The following is a 9,006-nucleotide window of genomic DNA, read 5'->3' as shown; positions in this document are numbered from 1 at the left end:
ACTAAAAAAAAAAAAAAGACCATTCATATCCTAATTACACTTCATGAAAATTGTCCAAACACCCCAGTTAACATCAGAGTCAATAAAAAAGGAAGGCCCAACTACATGCTGCTTACACAAAAACAACTTTAATAAAAGACACAAATAGGGATCCCTGGGTGGCGCAGCGGTTTGGCGCCTGCCTTTGGCCCAGGGCGCGGTCCTGGAGACCCGGGATCGAATCCCACATCAGGCTCCCGGTGCATGGAGCCTGCTTCTCCCTCTGCCTGTGTCTCTGCCTCTCTCTCTCTCTCTCTCTCTCTCTCTGTGACTATCATAAATAAATAAAAATTAAAAAAAAAAATAAAAGACAAATAAGTGTAAAAGGATGGAAAAAGAAGCCCTATTACCTCTATTAAAAGGAGGCTGGAGATGTAAATAACAAGATTAATTTTAGAACAAAGCCATCATGGCAAAAATGATCATTTCATAAAGGTCACAGGGTCAATGTGTTTTAATTTTTAGAGAGAGTGGGGAGGGGCAGAGTGAGAAGGAGAGAATCTTAGGCAGACTCCATGCCCAGTGTGGACCCTTAACGTGGGGCACAGTCTCACAATCCTGAGATCATCACCTGAAATCAAGTGTTGGATTCTTAGCCACCCAGATGCTCCCAAAGGATCGATTCTATAAGAGGTCATAACAATCATAAGTTTATAGGCCTAACAGAGCTTCAAGATATATGAAGCAAAAACTGACAGAACTGTGAGGAAAACCTGACAATTTTCAAAATTACAATAAAAATATCAGTACTTCTCAATAATAGTTATGTAGAAAATTAACACACTTGGAACTAATATATGCCAATTACATCTCAATCTTTTGGAAAAGATGATATAAAAATCTTGAGCTACACTATCAACCAATTTAATGTAATTGACTTTATACAGTACAGCAGCAGAAAACATTTTTTCAAGTGCACAAGGGACCTTTATCAAGATAGGTCATATTCTGAGCAACAAGGCAAGTATCAATACATTTAAAAGGATTCAAAATCATACAAAGTATGTTCTTTGACAATAAAATTGAATTAGGAATTGATAACAGAACAATTTCTGGGAAATCTCCAAATATATGGGAACTATAACACATTTCTACATAGCTAATCAATCAATAAAGAAACCAAAAGGGAAATTAGGATTTGTTTTTTAAAATGAAAAGTGAAAGCGATATATTAGAATTTGGAGGATACAGCTAAAACAAGTGACAGTTTATAGTGTAGATGCCTGTATTTGAAAAGAAAAATCTCAAATCAATGACCTGAGCTTCCACCTTTAACTCGAAAATAAAGAATGAAACTCAAACAGAAGGAAGGAAATACAGAGCAGTGTGGAGATCAATATATTTGGTAAGCCTCTAGCTGGACTGATAGGAAAAAAAGATGGCAAAAATTACTGATAATCAGGGATGAGAGGTGATATAATTACAGATATATTAAAAGAACTTATGAAAAACATATTTAATAATTTAGATGAAATGTACAGATACCTTGATGGAGAAACCTATCAAAGCTACTCAAGAAGAAAGAGGATGGTTTACTTGTTACAGTAATTATTTCACAGTATATACAAATATCAAATCATGTACTCTTTAATGTTATATGTCAATTTTTTCAATGATAAAAAGTGAGAAATGAAAGAAATAGGTAACTTCATTCTCTATATAACTATTAAAGAGGTTGGAGTTGTAATTAGAAATCCCACAAAGAAAATACCGGGCCCAGAAGGCATTTCCAGTGAATTCTACCATATATTTAAGAAAGGAAAAAATCCCAATTCATTGCAGAGTCCTTTAGAAATTTGAAGAGCATGGAACACTCACTTCAGGAAGCCATTAAGTATAATTCTACACACTAACAGATTGTAAAAGTAAAAAACATTATCTTCTCAACACTTGCCCAAAAAACATTGACAAAATTGTGACATCCATTGCTGATAAACTCTCGATGAATTAGGAATTGTCATTTGTGAAAAGCCTACACCAGATGTGTTTAATGTTGAAAGACCGAATGCTTTCCCTGTACAACCAGGAAGAAGACAGTTCTCTCAACTCTGCTCTTAATCTCTTCTGTTCAACATTGTACTGAATGTTCTACCAGTACAGTGAGGCAAGAAAAAAATAACAAGCCAAAATAGAGTAATAGGAAATGGGTTTTCTCTCCTACCTATAACAACTGAAAAACAAAACTAAATATATGAAACTGGTTTTCAAGACATTGGACGTCGGGCAACTAAGTACAGCAATGCCTATTTAATGGGAAACACAAATACAGCCCTACAATTGGCCCTGCTTACTGCCTGAATTTAGATTCCAGGATACAGAGAAAAGGAACCCAGGTGTAGTTTGGACATCTCCCTGGATTAAAGAGAGGAAACCAGGTTCCTGGAAGGACAAGGCAGCTGGAGTTCTCAGGGTAAAGTATCAAATAGGAGAGAGATGCATAAAGAGTACTAGAGTTGGCAGTTTTCCTCAGCAGAGCTCTAAAGAGCATCTAAAGAAGAGAAAAGGGGGGGGGGGGACCTTTTAGATTTGGAAACAAGCAAAAGAAAGTACAACCTGTCTCTTCAGTGTCTTCCTGGAACAGTGTTTAACAGGCTCATCCAAGGTTTATGGACTTCTTTAGGATTACTATACCTTAAAAAAAAAAAAAAGGATTATTATACCTGTGTCTGACTTCACTATTTGCCATCTGTAGAGCCCAAAAGTTACACGTTAACTTGTAGATTTCTGTTCATTAGAAAAAAGTTATAGTGTTATTGTCCTGAAACTCATTTACCAGTTTTGTATCTAACCTAGCAATCTTCATCTAGCATTCTTTTTTAAAAATGACATATCTAGCTAGGGATGCCCAGGTGGCTCAGCAGTTGAGCTTCTGCCTTTGGGCATGAGGCATGATCCCGGAGTCCTGGGATCGAATCCTGCATTGGACTTCTCGCATGGAGCCTGCTTCTCCCTCTGCCTGTGTCTCTGCCTCTCTCTGTGTGTCTCTCATGAATGAATAAATAAAATCTTTAAAATATAAATATTACACATTAAAAAAGAAAATGTTCCACATTTATATAATGAGAGGCAAAGAATTTTCTCCTACAGTCATACAGACCCACAGAAAGGTTTAGTTCTACAACTGCAGCTATGAGTCAAACACAGAACACAAAATATCACTAGTCCTGTTCTCAAAGAGATATTTTCCAGCGTACAAAAAGTATCTCCTTAATTGATAGAATGCATTTGAAAAGACAAGAGGAGTAACGAATCATATTCTATTAGCTAACAAGAGTATAAACCTTCATGTGGATACTGATAACCAAAAGTTCAGTCCATAACATCAGATCCCCACTTGTTGCTATCACCAGTTGGGAACAGTTTATCAACTATGTGCAAATCAGAACTTGAGCCAACTTTGGCCAAGAACTAAAAACAAAAATAAAAATACAGGGTTAGGAATAAAAACAGATCAAAAATAAAGTTACGTTTCCTCTTGGGATTCTCTCCAAGGGCATGTGTGTGCTCACACACAGACACACAATAGAAAAAGGAAAAGAAAGGAAAAAAAGGTACATATTGGCTTAAATACTCCATAAGGTACACTTCTACCACTTTTAAAAAAATATATTATTTATTTATTCATGAGAGACACACAAGAGGCAGAGATATAGAGGGAGAAGTAGGCCCTTTGCAGGAGCCCGATGCGGGACTCCATCCTGGACCCTGGGATCACGACCTGAGCTGAAGGCAGCCACCCAGGCGTCCCTCTAGCACTCTTTAATTGGCTCTGATAGAAGTGTTCCCTTGGGCATCTCAGTGGAATCATACCAAAGTAAAATATTCAAAAAGTTGAAAATACAGCTTTCATACAAATAACAGAATAATGCCATGTCAGAAATGTATTAACTCATTAATGATGCAACCAAAGATACAAAGATAGTAAAGCTGGTTCCAAGAGTATTGGAGGAACTGTATATTTATAGATATATTATTATTATTATTATTTTAAAAGATGTTAAATGTTCCTAATGTGTAATATTTTCTTTGAGTATATTAAAAAAAATTACACTCTTCAAAGACATTTAAATCATGAATTTTTAAAAAGATCATTCTCGTTTGCTTTTGCAGTTATGAAAGGAGTATCTCTAGCTTTTATCTATTAAGTAGAATACTGGCAATTGGTTTGAAATATAGTTTTTAGGGGTACATGGGGGGCTCAGTCAGTTAAGCGTCTAACTCTTGATTTCAGCTCAGGTCATGATCTCAGGGTTGTGAGATCCAGCCCCTTGTTGGGCTCTGCACTCAACAAGGGGTCGACTTGAGATTCTCTACCTCTCCTCTGCCCTCCCCCCACTTGCTCTCTCTCAAAAAAAAAAAATTTTTTTTTTAAATAACAAAATGCAGTTTTTTGTATTAAGAACTGTGTAGTGGGATCCCTGGGTGGTGCAGCGGTTTGGCGCCTGCCTTTGGCCCAGGGCGCGATCCTGGAGACCCGGGATCGAATCCCACATCAGGCTCCCGGTGCATGGAGCCTGCTTCTTCCTCCGCCTGTGTCTCTGCCTCTCTCTCTCTCTCTGTGACTATCATAAAAAAAAAAAAAAAAAAAGAACTGTGTAGTGAAGAATTAACCTTACCCAAAGAGATGTCTGGCCTCTGCTCCTTGATACTAGAAGGTGACATCTGGGATCTGACTGACAAAAACATTCCACCTGATTAGAATATCTTTGTTTGCTCAGGGCTTTGAACACCAAAAAGTTTAACACTGTGATTTATGATATGTGCTTTGGGCCACATCACCATACTAGTTACAACTTCCAGATGAATCAATACTAAAGGTATTATCTCCACCATGGGAGGGACTGAAAATTAAAGGAGTTAGCCATGTGGGCAGTATGTGATCGAGCCTTAATAAAAATTCTGGACACCAATGATTCAGGTGAGCTTGCCTGGTTGGCAGTATTGTGTATATATGGTCACACATTGTAACCAGAGGAGGTAATACCATATATGATACCATGGGGACGGGTTAATGGAAACTACATGTAACCCCCTCCTTGTCTGCCCTGTGCATCTCTACTCTTGGCTGATTTTGATTTGAATCTTTACTTTGTAACAAACTGTAATTGTGAGCATAAAAACTTTCAGGGACTTCCTTGAGTCCTTCCAGGAAATCCCAAGCCAGAAGATGATTTTCAGAATCCCTCAAATTTGTAATTGGTGTGATTAGTGATGTTCATCTTGTGGGCAGTGTTCCCTCAAACTAGAGTTTGATTAGCACTGAGTAGGATATATCTATACTGTTATATTTTTTCTTTATTTATTCATGATAGTCACAGAGAGAGAGAGAGAGAGAGAGAGAGAGAGGCAGAGACACAGGCAGAGGGAGAAGCAGGCTCCATGCCCCGGGAGCCCGACGTGGGATTCGATCCCGGGTCTCCAGGATCACGCCCTGGGCCAAAGGCAGGTGCCAAACCACTGCACCCAGGGATCCCCTATATCTATACTGTTAATGAGAATATTGTTGAATTTTATTATGCCTTCTTTTCAAACCTTTATTGAAATGATTAGTAATTTTACCTTATTTGATTAATGGAGTGGTTTTTTTAAAAAATTAAACTGTGCTTAGTGTGGGGCTCAAATTCATGACCTGAGATCCAGAGTCACACGCTCTACCAACTGAGCCAGCCAGGTATCCCTAGAGTTTTGTGGGGATTTTTTATTTTTTTATTTGAGAGAGAGAGTGCAAGAGGCTACAGGGACAGAGAGAGTCTTCAAGCAGACTCCCCGCTGAGTGGGAAGCCCAATGTGGGGCTGTATCTCACAACCCATGAGATTATGACCTGAGCTGAAACCATAAATCAAACACTCAACCATCTGAGCCACCAGGCACCCCACCCTAGAGTTTCTTTAATATTAATCTGTCATGGCGTGGATCCAGGCTTTGTGGAACCTGAAAGTTACACAGTTTGGGTGAATCTTTAATAAATAGTATATAAAATTATAAGTACAGAATTTTTTTTTCATAGTAGTCTCCCTGCCCAATGTGGTTCTTGAACTCACTACCTTGAGATTAAGGGTCGTTGCTGTACCAGCTAAGCCAGTCAGGTGCCCTTGTTTCTAGTTTTCTTGCTTGCTCGCTTGCTTGCTTGCTTGCTTTTTTTAAGGCTTTATTTACTTGAGAGAGAGTACAAGTAAGCGGAAGGGTCGCAGGAGAGGGAGAGGAAGAGAGACTCTCAGGCAGACTCCATATTGAGCCCTGAGCCTGACACAGGGTTCGATCTCATAACCCTGAGATCATGACCTGAGCTGAAACCAAGAGTCAGATACTTAACTGATTGACCCACCCAGGCACCCCCCCCCATTTTTAGACAGACATGAGCATTTAGAATGAGAAAAGAAAAAAAAAAGAATGAGAAAAGAAATCATAAAAAATTATTTTGTTCGTTGTCGCTTAACAACAGAAAATTATAAAATCCATAAAACAGCATAGTATTTTTACTAATTAATTACCTGAGTCACTTCTGCAATGCTTTTTTTTTCCTGCAGCTCTTTCATTACTTCTTAATATAACCAAGATTTTGTAATTTTATTTATTTATTTATTTATTTATTTATTTATTTATTTATTTTTATTTAAAGATTTTTATTTACTTATTCATGAGAGACACACAGAGAGAGAGGCAGAGACACAGGGAGAGGGAGAAGAGATACAAAATAATTTTTTATGATTTCTTTTCTCATTCTTTTTTTTTTCTTTTCTCATTCTAAATGCTCATGTCTGTCTAAAAATGGGGGGGGGGTGCCTGGGTGGGTCAATCAGTTAAGTATCTGACTCTTGGTTTCAGCTCAGGTCATGATCTCAGGGTTATGAGATCGAACCCTGTGTCAGGCTCAGGGCTCAATATGGAGTCTGCCTGAGAGTGCAGGGAGCCTGATGCGGTACTTGATCCCAGGATTCCAGGATCACACCTTGGGCCAAAGGCAGGAGCTAAACCGCTGAGCCACCCAGGGATCCCCTACTTTCTTTTTTAAAATACTTTCTTTTTTAATACTTTCTTTAAAAAAAAAAAAAAAAAGATTTTATTTGTTAGAGAGAGACACCATAAGTGGGAGGGAGGGTTAGAGTGAGAGGAAGAAGCAAACTCCCTGCTGAGCTGGGAGCCTGACACAGGGCTCAATCTCAGGACCCTGAGATCATGACCTGAGCTGAAGGCAGATGCTTAACTGACTGAGCCACCTAGGTGCCCCTGTAATATTTCCTATTAAATAAATAGATAAATCATTTGTCTTTCTTCTTTCATTGTTGTTTAAAACTTATTTTGATTGTTTAGAAAAGTTTCTTCAGCTTAACAATTTGTTCTTGATAATACCATGTTAGTTTCTTAAAATTGTCCGAATTTGCTAAAATCTCTATCAAGTTTCTTTCATATATATTCTCTAGTTTTCTGGGTGTTTTAGAGTTTTAAAATATTTTATTTATTTATGAGAGATACAGAAAGAGGCAGAGACACAGGCAGAAGGAGAAGCAGGCTCCATGCAGGGAGCCTGATGTGGGACTTGATCCTGGGTCTCCAGGATCACACCCTGGGCTGAAGGCAGGTGCTAAACCACTAAGCCACCTGGGTTGCCCTGTTTCAGATTTTCTTGTACAATAATCCTAAAATGATCTGCATTAATGACACTAATGTGTCATAGATATCTTCATTTAGTGAGTATTATGAGTTATGTTCTCTTAATGTCAATTCAGCAAGAAATTTGAAAACTATTTCCATATGTTCCTGTGATTCATTTCTTTTCATTGATTGGATTAGCAAATAATCCAAGTTTATCATTGTCACAGAAAAATTTATATTTAATCTCATTATTAAAATTATCATCACTTTTTTTTAATAAATTCAATTTTTATTGGTGTTCAGTAATTCACTTTTTTAAAAGATTTTATGTGTTTATTTGAGAGACACAGAACAAGAGCACAAGGCAGGGGGCAGAGCAGAGGGAGAGGAAAAAGCAGGCTCTCCGCTGAGTGGGGAACCCAATGAGGAGCTGGATCACAGAACCTTAGGATCATGACGTAAGCCAAAGGCAGACACTTAACCAACTGAGCCATCCAGATGCCCCTATAATTTACGTCTCTATTTAAAATATATAATTTTACTGATTTCATAGCTGTTCTCTATTACTTTTGTTTCCTAATCTGAATTTTCCTTCAGTTTTTAAATAAATTTAAAGATGACAAAATTCATCTTCATGTAAGTCCAAATTAGGAGGCTAACATTTCTCACTTTATTAAAACATTTCAAAATCTCTTTAAATTGCAGTGGAAATGGTGTATTTAGCTTTATACTACAAACCATTCCTATCAAAAAAAAAAGGGGAAGGGTAGCCTGGGTGGCTCAGCGGTTTAGCACCGCCTTCGGCCCAGGGCCTGATCCTGGAGACCCGGGATCGAGTTCCGCATTGGGCTCCTTGCATGGAGCCTGCTTCTCCCTCTGCCTGTGTCTCTCATGAATAAATAAATTAAAATCTTTTTTAAAAAGGGGAAAACTCTATGATACATTTAAAATTTTATATATTAAACTATCAGTATGTTCTAACAGGAATATCTCTGATCTTATTTAGGTCTTTATGAGATTGGAATCCTCTAGAGTTTTACATGACCTTTAACCTGTAACTTCCTGTGCCTATGCCAGGTGCATTGGCATAATAGATAATAGAAGTATTACTGGATTGGGGCGCCTGGGTAGTTCTCTTGGTTAAGTGTCCAACTCTTGGTCTTGGCTTGGGTCTTGATTTCAGGGTTGTAAGTTCAAGTCCCGTGTTGGGCTTCACACTGGGCTTGGAGCCTACTTAAAAAAGACGTGTTCCTGAATGCCATTCTCTCACTGAATGGGCTAACAATAATTTAACTGCACAGAAGTAACTGAACTGCATAAAATATCCCAGCTAACTAAAATTAAATGTGGGGCACCTGGGTGGCTCAGCGGTT

Source organism: Vulpes lagopus, chromosome 11 (assembly GCF_018345385.1).
Source record: "Vulpes lagopus strain Blue_001 chromosome 11, ASM1834538v1, whole genome shotgun sequence".
NCBI classification, from domain to species: Eukaryota; Metazoa; Chordata; class Mammalia; order Carnivora; family Canidae; genus Vulpes; species Vulpes lagopus.
The sequence above is the reverse complement of the archived record's forward strand: the minus strand, read 5'-3'. Positions refer to the sequence as shown.